Source organism: Lactuca sativa, chromosome 5, assembly GCF_002870075.4.
Source record: "Lactuca sativa cultivar Salinas chromosome 5, Lsat_Salinas_v11, whole genome shotgun sequence".
NCBI classification, from domain to species: Eukaryota; Viridiplantae; Streptophyta; class Magnoliopsida; order Asterales; family Asteraceae; genus Lactuca; species Lactuca sativa.
The window spans coordinates 328,918,766-328,939,672 of record NC_056627.2 but is presented as its reverse complement, the minus strand read 5'-3'; positions in this window follow the sequence as shown (position 1 = coordinate 328,939,672).

Sequence of the window (20,907 nt, the reverse complement as noted above, 5' to 3'; positions counted from 1 at the left end):
ACATTATAAACCTATTCTTATGTTAATATCAATTTCCATATGCTAGAATTAGGGTTTATAGTCTTGGATTCAAAGCATGTACAATAGAGAAACCTAGATCCAAGCATTAGGGTTTGTATGAGCACATAGGATGTCTTATGACCAAAACCCATCAGTGGTATCAGAGCCTTGATTGGTTTCTATTGTATTGATGCTTGTTGTAACTGAAAATTTTGATTTTTTGCATTCTGGAGGCTGGACTCGCCGAGTCCATGGCTGAACTCGCCGAGTCCAAGGTGACTCGACGAGTCCAAGTCTGACTCGACGAGTCAACTCGTCAGAAGGAGGGTACTTCGGGATTTCTTGCTGTTTTTGCTTATGGATAGTTACCTTATCATGTTAGATCAATATTAATCCGATTATATGATATATTTGACCATAATTTTGATCTAATTGAAGATACTTATCAATTAATAAGATAATTGTTTCCCTATGTGATAATTGATTAATTATTTTGAGTAAATTAATAAATTGTTTTGCAAGAAATCATTAAACAAATCAAATATGGATAATTATGTGATTAAATGTTAATTTTGAATTATTTGTTATTTGATCCTTGTTGTTATGAAAATTTTCATATTTTGCCCTTTAGGTTTTATATTTTAAATTTGAACCCAAAAGTTTTGTTGTTTTGAAATTTAAATAGTTAAAACCCTTATGTTTTGAAAAAGGTTTCAAAACTTGCCCTCAAGTTTTGGAATTTAAATTTTGATTATAAAGTTTAATTTTGATGTATATTCAAATTCTAAACCCCAATGTTTTGAAATGTTTCAAAATTTGCCCTCAAGTTTTGGAATTTAAAAGTTAATTAAAAGTTAATTAGGAATGTTAAATTCTAAAACCCTAGTTTTGAAAAGTTCAAATACACCCTTATGGTTTTATTAATTAATTAAGGTGTATAATTAAAAGAGGTTTAATAAATCCATAAAAGTTTAGGTTAACCATTTAATAGAATTAAAAGTGTAATTGTTAAAGTTAACCACATAGTATTTTAAAAGTTATAAAATACACCCTATACTATATATATAACATTAAAAGTCTAACATTATATATATATATATATATATATATATATATATATATATATGTATGAGTAAAAGTCAGTCTTACCGTTAGTAGGCCTCATTCACAAAGCTAGTCTATAAGGGGTGTTTAAGGAAATTGCCTATAAAATGGCGATTGAATGGGTATCCACTCTTACCCACTGCACTCTTGACTAGTGGAGGGTCGTTAGCCGAACGGGTAGGATAGGACGAAACCTTCCATTATAAGTATAATGAATTACTAAAGTAACTAAATGTTTTCGTAAAATTCCCAATCTTAGTTACTTAGGCAAAAGTGAATTGATGCAATTCCATGAAATTACACTTTGTGCCCTTGCGAAGACGTTAGTGGAGCGTGTGTGGTTAACCGGCACACTAAATGGGTCTAAGAAAAGGTAGCAAAGGGTGACTCAATGTTTGTCATAGTTCGGTGGAGCGTGTGTGGTTTACCGGCACATCGAATAGGTGACTGTAACATGTGAGGGCACCATGTAGTTTGCATGGTTATTCACACCCGCTTTGTGATCCTCGGCATCCCAGTCACAAACAAGAGGGGCATATCGAGATATAAACATGCCATTGAAAGTTCAATGTATCTCAAAGGATCTAGGAGTTTTCATGGATTTAAAACTTAAATTTCTTTTTCGTTTTTCATGGTGAAAATTAGTGAATCGTCATTCACTTACCTTCAAATATTTTGCAACTAGATTACGGCATCCCTTTTCTAGGTTGTAGCGTATTGTGTTGGGTCCTAGCCTTGGAATTGCATTTGGGTGATCTACCAAGGACTCAATCTATCAACTAACTTGAATTTGTTTTTTCTCCCGTTTTGTAGATGTCAAAGTTCGACAACTATGGTCTTCCCAAATCCCGTGGAACAAGCATTCCACATGAAGATGATATTCCACGATTCGATCGAGGAACAAGAAACCATGCTTCACTTCCTCTACCTCCTCCAATTATTCTCCCTAACCCACAAGTTCAAAGGCTTGAAAACTTCAAGATCACTCAAGCCCTTTTGGCAAATAAACATAAAGAAGGAAAGCCGGTGTGTGCACACGTCCTAGGGATGAAGTCACACATTGATAGGTTAAGAATGTTGGGATCCGTTGTTTGTGAGGAAATGGCTATTGATTGGGTTCTTCAGTCACTTCCCAACTCATATAGTGAGTTCGTAAGAGAGTACTATATGATGAACTACGACGTGACCCTTATAGATCTCACCTATATGCTTATTGTTGCTGAATCAGCAATGATTTGGCGCAATAGGAAAGCAAAGTTGATTGGTGAATCTGCCTTCGAGACCTCTATGTATATAGACAATGGCAACGAAAGACACGCTGTGATCGAAAAGTTTGATCACAAGAGAAAGACAATGTCTGAAGTAGTTCCACGTCATGTTCCAAAAGAGTCAATTTGCTTTTATTGCCAAGAGAAAGGGCATTGGAGACGAAGCTGCCCCATTTACCTAAGAGATCTAAGAGATGGGAGAGTCGAAACGTATGGCTCTAATTTAGGTAAAATCCATTGACTAACTCTTTTAAGCTCCTATTCTAGATTCTCAATACATAATGTGATAAGATTACAATTGATGTTTTGTAGGATCGAAGAAAAGAAAGGAAGCTTAAGGGAAGAAGTGAGCAGAATCTAACCATGAAGGAATGGATTTCGATTGCAATTCTCGAAGATTAGATTCTTGAGCTACTACTTAGAGTTAGAATTAGATTGCTAAGAAAGATGTATTAGCATAAGTTTTTCAATGAGTTGCATTGTAAGGACAAATTTTTCCGCAATAAAATAAATTCTGACTTTAAATTTTATTTATTTATCCTTGCAATGGCGTGTATGAAAAATTGATGTTAAAATGTTTCTATTATTAGCAATAATGGATTTGGTTCTTATTGTGTTATTTATGGAAAGTTGAGGATTTACCAAATAGGGAGAGTTTCTCATCGCCCAAAGTTTCAATTGGAAAGAAATTTGGAATCACGCAACTTGGTTGCACGATGAATGAGAAATTTCATATTTGGAAATTAGACAAATTCATTGACAAAGTGTCAAGTGGGGGACTAAGAGATCGAGCACACAATGTTGCGTGTTGATCAAGCCAACCATAAGAGTAACAATGATATTCGTCATGATTTACTAAAGGTTTAGTAAATATGATTATACTTACAAGATTAAGTGTAATTTTGAATTGATTAAAGGGTTTAGATCAATAGCAGAACGAATAACAAGAATCAAGTAGGCAGAGAGATAAAAATTTTCTCCATTCTAAGAAGAAGGGAGAGTACCTTTTATGCTTTATGATAGGTCTTAATGATTAAGAACCATATGTCAATTGATCCTCTAAGTGAGTCTTAGTACAATTGTATGTCTAAGAAGAGGAATCAAGAATTGAAGAAATGGTTAAATCAACAAGTCAATCATACTTCGTTCCAATAACAAGTCTTAAAGTTAAGATTGTGACATTGAGTGAAAGGTATTAAGAAGGTTTGTAACTTTCATTAAATGTGGAAAGTTGTGATGTCTTGGATAAGACAAAGACCAACTAGGACCAATTTATGAAGTGTTTTGATAAAAGCTACACTAACTCTTGAATATTTGTTTGTCAAGAAATGGTTATTGACAAGAGAACCTTATATGTCAAGGAGTCAGTGGGAGTCTTAATTGTCTTGAAAGGTTTCAAGAACAAATCAAATAAACCTTATCGATCATCACTAACACACGAGTTGAGGTTTACAACCTATCGTGTTGACATTATTTTGATTCTGTGCCAATCCAATCGAATTAATTATGCATGAGAGTTCTATGAGTTCTCATTTTGAACGCATAAAAGGCAAAGCACCTTAATCAATGAAAGGTACGTTGATAAGAAAAGGTGAGCCGCTTAACTACTTGGAAGACATGGTGGGCAGCTGTGCTACCATAAGGCAAGAAATCAAGATTAAGAAAGCTCGGTCCATATGAGTTTGAATTTGTCATAAACTTTGGTTTTAACAAATTCACATGGATAGGAACACATACACCGCTTTAAATCTAAGTGTCATAAGATTTCCTCCTTCATGAAAATGATTGTGAGGAAATGCTTTCACTAAGAAAGATTTTAAGAAGATAGTGATTGTTAAAATTGCATTCTCGAATTCGATTATGGTTACGGTATCCCTTTCCATAATTTGAATTGTGAGGTTTGGCAATTAGTCTTAATTGTTTAGACACACATATGAACTATCGAAGGCAAAGGTGTATAAGTTCAAGAAGCCTTGATAAAAGATTATCAAAGCACTAAGTATTAGAAACATGAACTTAAGAAATTCAATAAGTATTGTTTTTCTGAAAGTTAAGATGTTTATGAATACATGTCGAAGCTAGTGGGAGCATAAGTGTTATGTTTATAGTAATCATCATGATAGTGGGAGCATAAAAGTTATGATTGTATGATCATTATGGAAAGTATTGCAAGTTGGCAATATTATATATAGAAAAACAAGAGTCATACCTTGCAAAGTAGTAAGGGTTATAAAGTTGTTGTGCTATAATTAAGGGAGAGAATATTACGCTTCATTTCAAATCTAAAGGCTTAGGTTGAGAAATGTTGATGAACTTAGTCAAAGGTACATAGTGTGTTCTTAAAATTTCGATTATGATTACGGCATCCCTCTTCACAATTCGAATTTTGAGAACATAGCAAATAAAACATTATGCGTCGTGTCCCATACGCTTCGGGTATAGGATCGATTGCAAATGCTTTAATGTTTGACCATTCTAAAATTTTCCAAATGTCGAGCGCATTTAGAGGGAAAAGGGACTAGAATTGGTTTTGACTAAAATAATTAAACAACTATCAAAGGACAACCCAAAGTTCGACGAGGATTGGTCGCTTGTGAGTAATTGGAAGTATAGTATTGGAAAATATGGAAATGTTTCCATATTGGATGGACCGCATCGACATCATTATGAATAGATAAGATTCTATTAAGAATGAGTTGTCATATGGAACATATGGAAGTGTGTCCATATTGGGAATTGAATATTGAGAAATCTATGACTAGATTAGAAACTTTTATGCAAAAGGATGTTCAAAGAATGTACTTTGAGTGAGAGACATCACGTCTATGGAATTGTCTTGTAACAATCTCCGATAGAGGACTTTGTAATATCATTGGCAATAGTCTTTGTGACTTTGGTGCAGTGACATTACGAAAGGATAAGTTGCATAGAATGTTAGAATCTAGCATATTCTATAAGTAGCAAGAATTTGATATTCTTTAAGTTATGGAAAAAGGATTTGGAGTTGAGAAATGAGAATGATTGGAAATGTGTTCAATATGATCTATTTCACAAAGTAAGAACCATAGGTAAACATTGTGTGCATGCTAGGAGCATGAGACAAGTGTTGTAATTCAAGTAAGAAGTTGATTTCCCTGGAACTACAAATAATGAGTAATCAATATGGTGATAAATAAAAGGTGTTTTATTTATGCTCAAAGGGTTGAGGCCATATGGGATTAGTATTATTCTTGTGTTTCACATTTGCATGTTTTGACTTCCAGAATAATTGAGTTTATTAAGAATAATCGAATTATTCAAACGGGCCACAGTCGTTCATATGTTGGAAGTAGATATGAATGAAGACTGTCGTGAATTGGTGTGTGGATTGTCTAGATGAATTGTATCACGGGTTTGCTGCAACGTTCATGAGTGCTTACGAATATGATTTGAGCATTGGATTAAACCCACGCTCACTTGGATCACTCCATGAATTGTATCACGAGTGATTAGTGAGACGATAACATCTTATATTCTTGAAACCGAGATGTGTGAGTTGTATCTTGCAAATCGGTTGCACATTGATAACATGTAAACGCACTAGTAACTTGGTGTTATAAAACATATTGTTGTGTGTGATTCGGTGCGTGAGTGCAAGCGAGCATTGTATCAAAGTTTATCCGTTCCTTTTATTCAAAGTAAGATAAAAGCGATATCTTTGGGCCCCTCGATGATTTAGTGATGACAAACGTAAATGCTCGGCCGGGCTAGGGCTAATTTGATATGTTCAATTAGTCAGTCGTCATAAATCGGGAATCGAGATATAGTACAAAGAGAATGATTTGAAATCATATCTCATATGATATCTAGAATGGAGGAATATATGATCCCTTATCTAAGGACACGCGTATCTGATATGATCAGAGTTGACAGCGGCTTTGGAAAGCTACGATTGCAGATCAGGATCTGAAGTCATACGCATAATAGTTGTTAGACTTATCCAAGTGGGAGACTGTTGGATTAGTGTCTAAGTCCATAACTATTTTGGTATGTACTTGACCCGATGGTGCCTGGTCCTTTTGGGTTGCCTTCACCAAAGCAACTTGATAGGATGAATTATGGAGAGAAAGGATTAAATATGATTTATTAATATATTATGGGAATAATATATTAAAGGAGAAATCATATTGTTTAATTAATATTAGTCAATAATTAATTGGTAATTAGTTTTGTGACTAAAAGAGATTAATTAAACTTAAGGGACTGGAATTGTAATTATAGGATAATTGCAATTTGGGCCATGGATTGCCTTGATCAAGAGGTGGACGAATTCTATGGGGAAACCCATAAGGAAATCGTCCATGGGCTTGATTAAAGGAGTCTATGGGTTGCTTAGGGCTTAAGCAATCAAATTAGGGTTTCCTTGTTAGATAACCCTAATAGCCTCACTATATAAAGAACCCTTAAGGCTCAAAAACGTGGACAAGCAACCTTCTAGGGTTTCACACGTTTTTGGGCAGCCTCTAACCTCTCTCCTCTTCATCCTCTTGCTTATGGTGTTTGTGAACCATTAGAGGAGTGACACTTGTGACTCTAAGCCTTCCAAAGTCAATTCAAAGGAGGATTTGGGATTGTTATTGCTACATAACAATCAAGGTAACATTATAAACCTATTCTTATGTTAATATCAATTTCCATATGCTAGAATTAGGGTTTATAGTCTTGGATTCAAAGCATGTACAATAGAGAAACCTAGATCCAAGCATTAGGGTTTGTATGAGCACATAGGATGTCTTATGACCAAAACCCATCACCTTCATCATAATTTTGTTCCCCTTAGTCCATTAGGTTTCCCAGCCCAAAACTCAACTATCACACATTTGACAATTTATGCCCCTTTATTCAATTAGTCTCTTTTAGTCACCAAATTAATTCCTAATTAATTTATGACTAATACTAACTAAATAAATATGATTTCTCCTTTAATATATTATTCTTATAATATATTAATGAATCAGAATATCCTCTCTTTCTCATCAAATTACCTTGTCAAGTTGCTTCGGTGAAGGCAACCCAAAAGGACCATGCACAACCGGGTCAAGTACATACCAAATATAGTTATGGGATTAGATAGTAATCCAACAACACGCTCCATTGATCTATGATTAACATCAAGCTACCTTTTGCCACACACTGTTAGTCCATATTAGTGTGTCGGTTAACCACACACGCTCCACTAATCGGCTTAACAATGTGCAAAGTGCAATTTCACGGGTTAGCACCATATTCACATTTTCCTAAGTAACTGAGATTTGAGAATTTATAAGTGTTTATTTACTTTACATTTATCATTATACATTTAATGAAGGGAGACTTAGAGTCATATCCTACCCATTCGGCTAACGACCCTCCACCAGTCAAGGAAGCGGTGGGTGAGAGTGGACAGCCATTAAACTGCCATTTTATAGGCAGTAACCTTATACCCCCTTATAGACTGGCTTTGTGAATGAGACCTACTAACGGTTAGATTGACTTTTACTCTTATACATATATATATAAATGTTAATCCTATAATAATATAATAGTATAAGGGTTGAACTTTAAACTATTTAAAATTCTAGGGTTTGGAACTAAAGTATTCAAAAGTGACTTTACAAATTCTAAAACTTGAGGGAAAGTTTTGAATTATTCAAAAAATTTTGGAATCCATAACTGATGAGTTTAATATAGGATTAAATGAAAAGACTCTTGAAAATCCATAACTTGAGGACAAGTTATGGAATTCATAAAACCATTTATGAAAAGGACTCTTCATTTTTCTATAACCTATGAGTTTAATGACTCTTTTAAAGAAAGACCTTTCACTTTTCCATAACTTGAGGACAAGTTATGGATTTTATCAAAAAACCTTTTAGACCAAAATTGTAATATACAAAAACAATCAATTTGTCTATGATCTAAATTAAACTCCTAAGCACAAGACAATTCATATCAAACAAATTTCATGTAATTAGCCTAACCATATAAACTAATACAAAACATGAAACTTTGACAATTATATTTTAAATTGGATAAGCATGATCAAAAATAGGTTTATAAGTTCAACACACAGTTTAGGGTAATGATCCTAATCCAATTCCAGCCAAAAAAAACTCAAAAAACTGCACTCTGGGGCACCAACTCGTTGAGTGTATGAACCAACTCGGCGAGTTGGATGAGTTTGTAATTAGACTCGGCGAGTCCCCGAGTGGACTCGACAAGTCCACTATTGAGAACAGCAGAAAATCGATTCTTAAGGCATTTTCAAGCAAGTAGCATCAAGTATTATTGAACACAAGCCTAGGCTCTGATACCATTGTTGGGTTTTAAGCATTCTAACACTCCTATGGTGTACATGCAATCCTATATACCTTGGATCTATGTTTTCTCTATTATACATGCAAATATAAATTTTTTCAAGGTATCATCCTAACTAGCAATTATGGAGTATATACAATATGAAATATAGTTGAATGACATACCTTTTGTTGTAGCTTGTTTCCTTGGACCTTAAAGAGCTTAGTGCCCCAAGTGTTGCACCTCAAATGGTCCACACAACACCACCAACAATTAGAATAACTTGAGAGAAGATTATTTACAATCAAAATCGGATAGCTCTCATGTGTCTATCACTTGTCACTCCTTAGTGCCAATTCCTTGAGCTAGAGGCTTCTTATATAGTGTGCACATTAGGGTTACACCATGTAACTCATGACTTTGTATATTCCTCATGATCCATGGGGTTTAACCTCCATGGAGTATCCATGGGTCACCACATGGGTTTAGCCCAACATTAAGAACTACGGATCATAAGCACACTTTATCAGAATGATTGATTTACCAAATCAATCCTCGTTTATTTAATTAGTCTCTTTTGATCACAAGATTAATTCCAAACTAATTCTTGATCAAGATACTAATTAAATAATATGATTTCATATTAATATATTAGAACTTAAAATATATTAATAAATCATAAATATCCTCTTCTCAAAAAAGTCTATCCAAATTGTTCTGATGTCATGCAACCCAAATGGACCATGCTACTCTTGGGTCAAGTACATACCAACAATAGTTATGGGCTTAGACACCTAATATATATATATATATATATATATATATATATATATATATATATATATATATATATATATATATATATATAAAGGTTTAAACAAGAACAATTATGGAATCGAGAACGCGAGAATATGATTTAACCACATGTGAATAATGTGATTAGTACATATAATAGAAAATTATAAAAAGTAAAAGAATTCATATTTTTATAAAAATAAATTATATGAATATTAGTTTATAGAGAATTAAAAAATAAAAAGTTTAATATATTTAAAAAATCAATAAAAATAGGATTCCAAAATCGATTGTCAAAATTTGTTCTCGCATTCTCGATTTCGTAATTGTTCTCATTTGAACCTAGTTTTCTTTCTTTCTCTCTCTCTCTCTCTATGTGTGTGTGTGTGTGTATATATGTGTGTGTGTCTGTATACGTGTGCGTTCATGCAGTGTAAGTACGTATGCATATATATATATATATATATATATATATATATATATATATATATGTGTGTGTGTGTGTGTGTGTGTATATATATATATATTAAGAAAACCGTTCACTCCAAATTACATTTATTAAAAATCACAGTATTATTGAAAACGTGGAGTCCTCAATGTTGCTGATGAGTGTGTACAGTCCTGCCTTCGCCTTCCCACAATCACCGATGATACCTGAAACCATAAACAACTGGGTAAGCATAAAGCTTAGTGAATTTCCCTTAAAATACCCCATATGATAAACATACAAGCATGCATCGGGTGCACTCAGCCATCAGACTTGAATAACCAGGGTTTTTTGGCCTACCGCCTCAACCCAACCGCTCTACCAGAGCTTCCGTGCCTTCGGCTAACAGCCGCCCCACACTGGGTATCTCGGCCTACAGCACAAAGGAGGATCGCCTCAACCCACCACCACCATAGGTCGACATATAAACAGAAAAGGTTAAAGCAGGCACATAATACAATCATGCAGCTCATTCCCCCTACTATTCCTCTCACAGCACACAGTCCTAATACCAGCTAACCTCCATGAAATGCGTAACCATAAGTAGCCAAGGGTGAAATAGCCATCCGAACAGATGATCCTACTCTAGAGCCACAACCAAACAAGGAATAGGAAAGAAAGCTTATACCAAGAGTTCTCAGGCTATCCTACATAACCACAGATAGTCCCTAGGGCACTCCACTAGATGATAACCAGTAAGTACATATAACATACAGATCCAATAGTACACTATAGCATAGCAACATCCTACATACCATGATATCATTCTAATAGATCACCACAACATAGCGACATACTAAGTAGCAATAATAAAAGAAATGCATGACCGTATATAATCAAAGGTGAGATAGACACCCGTACAAGTGATCCTACCCTAAACTACAACCAAACAAGGAACAGGTAAAAGAGCCTAGATCAAGAGTCTTCAGTCTATCCTACATGACTATATACAGTCTCTAAGGCATCCCCCTACTAAAAGATAACTGAAAACTAGTGGGTTGGCATTGGTGCCTTCGACCCATGGTACAATGAGGTGAAACTCACCTCACAGTCTAAACAATAGCTTATAAGGTGCTGACTCCGAATCTTAGCTCTAACCATCACCTATCCAGCCAAAAGACCAATCCTCAATCACAATCCAAAATACCCGTAAGAGTGAAACTTGGTTTGAGTTAAGGTCAAACTTGTTCAATATCCATAAGTCAATTGAGTCAACCCAATCGGGTCAACCCAGCCAAGTCAACTTATCCGAGTTGACATAGTGCACGTACGCGAGGCGTACTCCTTCGTTGACTGGATCAAGAGGACTAGCCGAGTATGTTGGGTGTACACATAGGTGCGCATGATGTACTCCCAGGTTTTCCTTTTTTCTGATTAAGTGCATAATACTTCGACTGAATGTGTTCAATTGCAGATCCATGGTCAAAATATCACTAGGAGTCATTAAGTTTCCAACTTTATGACCTTGCATGCTCAATAAGTGCTTAAAACACCAAAACTCCACAACTTAATGCATTAAGTCCTTCAATAACATGCATGGGACAAAACTAACCATTAAGACTTCATTTTTATGGCTTAAGACCCTTCCTAAGGTCTTAAAGGACAGCTTGATGGATCAAGAACATCCTATGTTCATGAATCTCCACATTTGGGAAGAAAAGGACCAAAAAAATCAACCCAACACAGGATCTAAATGAAACTTCACCAAGTTTAGGACTTTATACATCCAAATGATGCCAAAAGGTGGTGTGATTCTGGATCTAAAGAGCTTCACTCCTTCAAGATGGTCTCTATTTCCTTCCTTCTTCTTTAAAATCACAAAACACACACACTCAAGCTTAGAAATGCTTCACAAGGTGAATTAGGGTTGCAAAAACGTTTTAAGAGGATGGACGCTGATGAAGTGAAGGGAAATGAGGCTATAATGGGGTTTAAATATGAGCCAAACCCTAAAAATTAGGGTTTGCATGTCTGGCACGTACGCCCTGTGTACAGATGTACGCCCCGCGTACTAGGGCACGCCCTAGTACGCTCAGTGTACACACGTACGCATGGCGTACTCCCCCAAAACCCAATTTATGAAAATGCCACTAGGGCCCCCATTGCACTCTTTTTTTTACTTAGGGGTACAAATTGCAATATAATTAAATCATAAGGTCAAAATTAGAAGTGCCTTATCGTCGAGATGTTACAAACATGCAACGTACCTTCACCCCGATGCAACATCAAATTTTGCTCATGAATAGTCATAATCCACCAAACTCTTTGTTTCTTGCTTTATTTCATATATATATATATATATATATATATATATATATGTGTGTGTGTGTGTGTGTGTGTGTATATATATATATATATATATATATATATATGGATACATGTTACACAACGGGTCCCTATACTATACATAGATATATAAAGGGGAAATAAATAATAACACTTGTCACAACTCGAAATTTTTAGACCCAGCAAAGCTAAAACCCTAACCAAACACAAGTGAAAACCACATTGTAATCCGTGTTGCATTTTACCATATATAGCCTTAGGGCTTGTTTAAAAGTTAACAAAGAAGTATGGATTGAAACCTAAGCTAATTTAGGGAGATATAAATGAACATAAGTTAAAAGACTAAGGGTTTAAAACATAAATATGACCATTAAATGAGTTTTCACCCAAAGTAATTAAAGAAAATGGAGTTTTCGCCCATGTAATCAATGCACAAAAGTAGTTCACGATTTGGAGATTCAAACCAAATGAGTGTTCATAGTCTCGAAGTTTAATTCACAAAGCTGTTCACGGTGTGCCAAATCCGAAAACACTCTTTATTGGGCCGAAAACACAAAATTAGCCCACCTTAGAACCGTAAGCCCCAAAGCCCAAGCCCATTATGAACCGTAAACACCCTATATATATATATATATATATATATATATATATATATATATATATATATATATATATATGTGTGTGTGTGTGTGTGTATGTGTGTATTCACCCGTAAATCAATTTATTTCCCCACTTTTCAACCGTGAAACACCCCCAAAATCCTCTCAGTTTCAATCCATGAACAACCCCATTTTCTCTCGATCTTCAAGAGTTTACGGCCAGTTTCCTTCAAATCTTTATATTCCTCATCAAGAACATTCAAACCGACATTCAAATCTTCAAGCAATCTTCAAATCTTCATAACCTTTCAAGATCCAACTGTGAACCCATTTATTTCAACCGTAAACCCTTATTTTCCAACCAAAAACCAATTTGCAATCATTCCAATTAATTTCCAATTAATTTGTAAGTCATCCTTATATAATTAAATCATTATTTAATTTATTCTTTAAATTAATATCTTATTAATTTAAATATGACGTTGGGTATAATTATTTTTAGGGTACGGCTACTATCACGTATTCTAATCCGAGGATTATCGTTAGCACTTCGCAACCCAACCGAGCACACACATTCGAGGTGAGCTCATACCCCCATATTTTTCCAAACTTTTTTTTATTGTTTTAGGGGGGAATACAAGTAAAACACAAGTAACCTTGTGTTTAAAAATATAATTTTGTTTATTATATTTTTGTACCGTTAACATGCTTTTGAATATGAAGTTACTAAATACGTCGAACATCATTGCGATTAAAGTACAAAATAGCATAAGCCATAATATTTTGACATCAACGGAAACTTTTTTACAAGTCCAGCTTTTAACAAAGGAAACAAACTTATAAATTATATTAAGTATAGTTTATGGAACAAATGAACTACTTTTACAAAGTTACACATTATTTACAAAAAGGTTTTCATTGTATTATTCGTGAATTCGTTGAGGGAACAAATTTGTGAGACACATCTTCGAATACTTACCTAAGTACCAAGGGAAGTCTAACCTTATGAACCAGAGTCTCCTGGAGGGATAGCGTGAATTTGTGTATAAATCTATACGGGACTAACAATCTCGTGCCCTGACTATTAGGTACAGTCATTCTGGGTGACAAACGTCATTAACGATAACAACGTCTGAAGAACGTTGTATCAGGTTATCCGTCAATCAGTATCGTTATAAGAACTCACATGGATAAAACAACAACTCGTTCACGTAATAATATACTTATCAAACAGTCTTCAGGGTTAGTAACTATGTGATTACTTAGTATATACATCAGGGTAATATGACATTATTATCCGACATGCAATTGAATGTGTGGTTTCCGCATCATTTCTTGTTCCTTGTTTGGTTGTGGGCTTAGTGTAACACCCCAAGTTCAGAAGTACAAGCTCAGGGTTCTAAGTGTAAAAAAAAGGAAGGTCGACTCGGCGAGTCAATGGATAGAATCGGCGAGTCGGGTCGCGATTCAGGACACGTGTTAAGCGACCAACTCGGCGAGTTGGCAGCTGAACTCAGCGAGTTGGTGCTGAAGGGAGAAAACCCCTAATCCGGGGTTTGTGCCATATATAAAGCACATTATAGCCACCCTCAGCCTCTCTACCTTCCCTTTTAGTTCCAGAAAACCCTAATTTCGTGTGAGGCTTCATTATTGGAAACATTGGGCCTTAGAAGAGGAAATTGTGAAAGGAGCTTGAGAATTGGGAGCTAGCATCAAGAGGCTTGTAAAGATCTGAGATCTACATCAGATTTGTGTACATCTCTGAGGTAAGGAGCTCTTGCCTTGAGATTTTTCCTTTGTGGTTCATCCTTGGTGGTTGTCTTGGGGATTCTTTAGCTTGGTTTGGATTCTTTTCGGGTTTAGAGGTTAGATCTCAAGTTGCAACTTCAGATCTAGGTTGTATTGGAGTCATAAGGGCAGAAAGCATCAGTATTTGGGCCTTTTTGAGAGTGCCTTTGTTCCAAAACCTTCTTGTAGCTTGGTTGGAGCTTGTTGAGCCTTGCATGCACGTAAAGTTGGAAACTTTATGTGTGAATCTGGCCCTAGGAGTCCATATCTATGTATTGGAAGCAATGGAATGGCATGTGATCGTCTGAATTAAGATGTCACGTGTGGACTCGGCGAGTCAGGCTTGATATCAGTCTTGAGTCACATAGTAACTCGGCGAGTCACATGGGTGGACTCGGCGAGTTGTATGAAGATGGTCAGGAACTCAACGAGTTGGAAGAACAACTCGGCGAGTCTGTTGAATATTTCCTTGGACTCGACGAGACTGTTCTTGGACTCAACAAGTCTGGTCGAGGAGTCCTAACCTTTTCTGGTTGAACTATGAATCGGTGGGTCGAGGGATGACTCGGTGAGTTGAGTCGCGTCATGGGAGCTTTCAGAGCATAGGGACTCGACGAGTCAACGGGTTGACTCGGCGAGTAGAGTCAGTCAGGAAGGTTGACCTTGACTGAGGACTTTGACTTTGACCAAGGGTTGACCAGTTGACTTCCAAGGGTATTTTGGTAATTATTGGTGTTAATTGGTTTTGGTTATTTGGTAATGATTAGTGGTGGAGTTCGTGCTGGTGGTCGGAGCAGTGTGGCCTTATTTCTTCAAGTCGGCAGTTGCAGGTGAGTTATCTTCACTATATCGACAGGCTCTAAGGCACGAAGGCCGGCCCTTTATCGGATGGAAATCCAGGTAGTTGTTTGTTATGTTATTGCTTGGCTATGTATGCATCCGGGTAGTTTGGATGATATATATTAGAGACCTGGTTAAGGTCGGTATCATGGTATATAGGATGATGCTATGCTAGTGACCGGTTAGGTCGGTATCCTGGTTAGGATGTTGGTATGTTATGTGATCTGCTAGATCGGATGATTTGTTGTGAATTGCTATATGATTATATGTTTATGTGCACATGGTCCTGCTTCGTGCTGTAGGCCAACATACCCAGGGCGGACCGGTTATACCGAAGGCCCGACGAGCGGTCCGGATAGGCTGAAGGCCCCAAGAGGGCGGACCAGACATGCTGAGGCTCGAAAAGTGGACCAGATAGACTGAAGGCCCGGTGCGGGCGGACCAGTCACACTGTAGACTTGATACACATGGTAGTTCTGTTTATGTGATGGTATGCTATGATATGATATGTTTATGGTATTGTGGTTGGTATTTTGGGGGTAACTCACTAAGCTTTCGGGCTTACAGTTTCAGTGTATTGTTTCAAGTACTTCAGGAGACCGTGGAAAGGCGAAGGCGTGACCGTATCGCTCCTCATCCTTATGTTATGATTTTTGGGACACTCTGATGGAAAATGCTTTGAAAACATTTTGTAAACAATGCTATGTGGCTTTTAATTATGATTGAAAAGTTTAAATTTGGTATGAATTTTATGGATGTTACAAGTTGGTATCAGAGCCTTGGTTTGAGTGAATTGGAGGAACACTCGTGTGAATCCAGTCTCAAATCAAGGAGATTTTCGGAAATAAGTTTTAAAATGGTTTTCAAAATAAAGGATGGAGGATGCAGAGGGTACGATCAGCCGGAGCCTGTAAGTAAACCCCAAAATACCATGCAGTTATTTGATATTATGATCTGTTAGAACAGCATGCTAGTGCTAGGCTAGGGAGCTTCATGAATCACATGATAGTTTTGTCTGATTGCATGATGCCTATTAGTCTAGGGTTTCTTGTATGTAGAATTGACATCATAACTGCAGATGTTTAGTGTATGCATCACGGCTGTGCATAATAAAGACCTTATAGCCTGAGAATGTTGATTCGACCTTCGGGTAGGATCGGATATTCGAAAGTCTATTCGGTCCAGCGTTATGTGCAGCTAGCATGCATTAGCATTGCAGGGGGATGATGGAAGTTTCATGGATGTGAGAGTTGTGATAAATGGTGAGTCTAGATGCAAGGTATTTGGTATTTCCCTAGAATGAGGGTTGAACGCATTTCCTATGTTGATGATATTGTTAGGGCGTTATGGTGATACTTGAGACAAATATGGGTAGGTGTGGAAGGTAGTATGGGCCCGTACTACTGAAAGCACAGGACCTATACGCGTATCAAGGAAGTCACAACCCCTAGAGTTTTGTTGGGAGCTAGTTCTCGGAGCTATCTTGAAGAATGCCTAATGTCCTGTGGTGTATGGCGATTACGAGACGTCTCGGGGCAGGATCCGGTTCGGGATCGAGATTAGGAGAGGGTGATCAGGGTGGATCGGTACCACCTGGGGCCATTGGTCAGATGAGTACGGACGAGTTGGATGCCAGGATTCGTAAGATCATGCATGATGAGATTGTTGCTATGTTCCGAGCTGAGTCGTCGGAGATGTTGGGTCGATCAAGACTGCCATGGTTGAGTACCTTGATGAGCGCTATGCAGCTCTTTCGGAGGCGGCTTCCACGACAGCTACAGCGGCTGTAACAGCGGCAAGGGGGAGGAATCGGTCGAGGTTTTCAGTATCGGGACTTCGATAATACGAAGCCCCCTACTTTCGATGGAGTTCAGGATTCGATCGTTGCTATGAGGTGGTTGTCAGACGTAGAGGGTTGTTTCTTCGTGTGTTCATGCCCCGCTGATCAGAGGGTGAGGTGTGCTCTGAACCTTTTGAGACTCGGGGCGAGGGATTGGTGGAGGTTGACTACAGGATCTTATTCGGATGCGCAGCGGGCCGCGGTTACTTGGGATCGGTTTCGGGAAATGTTCAGCACTCGATATGTTCCGAGGGTTGAGAGAGAAAGGTTGACTCAAGAGTTCTTGGAACTGAAGCAGGATTCAGAGTCGGTGACGGAGATCACCAGGATGTTCAATGAGAGGGCGATGTTTTGCCCTAAGTTCACTTCGAAGCAAGCTCAGATGTCCCGATATCTGAGTATGCTCAAGAGGGATATCAGGAAGTTTGTGTCTACGCAGAGGTGCGAGACCTTGCTAGACTTGCAGGAGGCTGCTCGGTGGAGTGATTTAGAGATTGAGTTACAGTTGTGAGAGCAGAGGCAGGCCCCGGTGCAGTCGCACCCGGTGCCGAAACGATCCAAGACCGTTGATTCCAGGTTGGGAAGTTTGAGCAGCCGCACTTGTGAGAAGTGCGGGAAGGGTCATACCGGAGTTTGTAGGTCCGGTGGTGCGTGCCGCAAGTGTGGGAAAAGGGGGCATTATCCGAGGGATTGTCGTCAGTCAGCCACGATTCAGGATTTGAGGATCTGTTATCACTGTCATCAGATTGGACACTTGAGGGTCAACTGTCCACAGCTCGTTGCAAGACCAGTGCAGGTTCCAACACCGTCCACTTTGAGGACTAAGGGAGGAGGTCATGGTGGAGCAGAACCTCCAAGAGCTCAGGGACACGGGAAAGGAGTGATGACTTTGTTCAGCTGGGGTTTTGCAGCTGGAAGTGAAATGGTCGATTGATGAATTGGATTGACGTTTGGTAGGGAAAGGACTGTTCTCTCTCAATTTCTCGAGCTCGAAGGAGTGAGCAGACTTGAGAACCGGGGGCAGTTTGTTCTCCAGCATTGGGGTCAGTTGGTTGCAGAGGTTTGCAACATTATTCGAGCGCCGGTAAGCGCAGGTGGGTCGACTTGGCATAAGTAAATGTGGAGTCTGGTTTTCCTTATATCTCTTTCATCGGACTGTAAGGATTGATTATACAATCTATTGCACATTGGGAGTGTAGATTATGTCTTGGGAGTAGTTGTATCCTAGTTTAGGGCAGAGGTTGCTGCAGTTCAGCTATGGACGTTTGAGCTGATAATTGGATCAGGGTGCGAACCCTGAAGAGACTGATTCTAGTGCCTGGGAGCGGGAAGTTTATTGGAACACCTTTGGAAAAAGGGGTATTATGGGGGAAGTCCGCGGGTAGGGTTTCTCAGAATGGTCATTCAGCATTGTCGGGACTCAGTGGCATTAGCAACCATTCGTAATCGACAGACGGAAGCGCCAACGGAAAGGTGTTCGTTGGCAAGGTATTAGTTGGAGCATTTATCTCATGCCCTTCAGGGGATGAGTGTGGGGTCACTCAAGCATTAGTGAGTGACGGTTTCTTTGGATTTTAGCAAGTTCTCATCTGGTTCTTGGAGGGGTGTGATCATTCGGGATGGGCTAGTAATGGAACACTAGTGGGAAAGAGTTGGTTGGCCTCAGATCGGTCGTCGGGAAGTGAGAAGGATTGAGAATCCTCCAGTTTCCATGTATTATGAAGGCTTAGTCGAATCTAAGTGGAGGAGTGTTACCCCGCGATGCGTATGTGGGAAGGGTTTTGAAACAGGGATAAGTTTCGTAACCCGATAGGGAGAATGGAGGCCCTAGTGGCTGCTTGGTTCAGGGTTGTGTGAGTCGGGGGTTCAGTAAAACTCCCCATTATGTGTATCACATCTTCTCGGTAATTGACAACAGAATTTGGGGATTCGGGTTGGAAGTCTGGTTATGATTGAGTTAAGTTCGAGTATTCGCTCGAGGGTGTGCTCAACTCTGAGGGTTTTGGATTGATAGATTGAAGGTTTTGTTAGCTGCCAGGGCTCGACAACATTGCAGCACGGGTATGCGGGTTATTTAGTGTATGTGATAGGCACATAAGGCAGGGAGCAGACCATGGGTTCAGATTAGGTAGTTGATCAATGTGAGGCCTGGGATTAAGCCGGGGAAAAAATTCAAGGGACGAATTCGGAGTTCGGAACCCCTAGAGGGCTAGAACAGACTACATGGGAGAGATTCCCAGGAAGAATGGTTCAGGGTGGCATACGACAGTTGTGAGCGGTCCGGATATACTAAAAGGCCGGAAGGCGTACCAGTCAGGACGAAGGCTCGGGGAACGGTCCAGACAGGCTGAAGGCCCAGGAGGGCGTTCTAGACATGCTGAAGGATCCGAGAGTGGTCCAGATAGGCTAAAGGCCTGGAAAGGCGATCTAGTCATGCTGAAGAATCTGTATGTGTTATTGGATCGGTATGAGGAGTATAAGTGATTAGGTCGCCATGAGATGGTAATCGATATGGTCTGGCCCCAAGTATTGATCATGATGATGGAGTCGGCTGGAGGCCGTGCGTGGGCCTAGTTAGTATGTGATCGGATTATGAGTATATGGGAGTTCGAGAATAGCAGTTGATGTACATGGATAGTGTAGAGTGGAGTTTAGCATAGTGTCACTTGAAAGTGTGGCAAGGATTGTTGAGTAGATTCCCTGAAAGGGGAAGGTATATAGCTCTAGAAGGAGTGTGGGTCCTCTGGAAGGAAAACAGTAGTGGGAATGGGTGATCGAAAGTACTTCAGTTATTAATAGTAAGCACTGGGGTTGTACCAAATATATGGGAGCACTTACGGGTTGGATGCCCGTTGAGGTTGTATCAGTGTTAGATAATGCACAGGCATGTTTTCAGTCTCCTTGGGAGAGGAGGAGGATAGTGGTTCCAGATAGGAGGGTTGGACAAAGGAAGGAGAGACAGCAGGTTAACAGACTCGGGAGTAGTTTGGACCGGTGCTGAGGACTGTACGAGGATATTACAGTTGGAGGTCAAGGACCTAGAGGTCGTGATAAGAGGTGTGAGTGGGTTGCACTCCGATGAGTAGAACCGAGGAGTTCGGAAGGGATGCAAGGATGAAGCCTTGGACTTTCAGTATGGTTGTGATCAGGAGGTTATGTATGTAGCGGTAAATCATCATGGGGATGTCTGGAGGTATCGTCAGTATGTCGGGTTTTCCAGCCCGAGGATGTTAGAGCAGGTTCAGCATGCATGTGTGATTGCAGGGGAGAGCACATGGGAGTTGCTCAGGAGCTGAAGAATGTGCCATCCTGTCAGCTCGGAAAGAAACGAGTTAGTTTCAGAAAGGAAAGCGGGATAAGTCCCAGAAGTGAATTTGATAAAGGATATGCCAGTCGAGGAAAGGGGTAGCAGCTTGGTACTGGGTCAGGACCCGGTGGTTCAGGGTGATATCTAGCTTGTTAAGGGTCAATTGATTGTTGTGATTTGGAGTGATGAAAGTATCTGATAAGAAATTAAATAAACTTGAAGATCGATTAGATCTTTGTAACAGGTAGTACGAAGAACATAAACAATAAACAAGACAG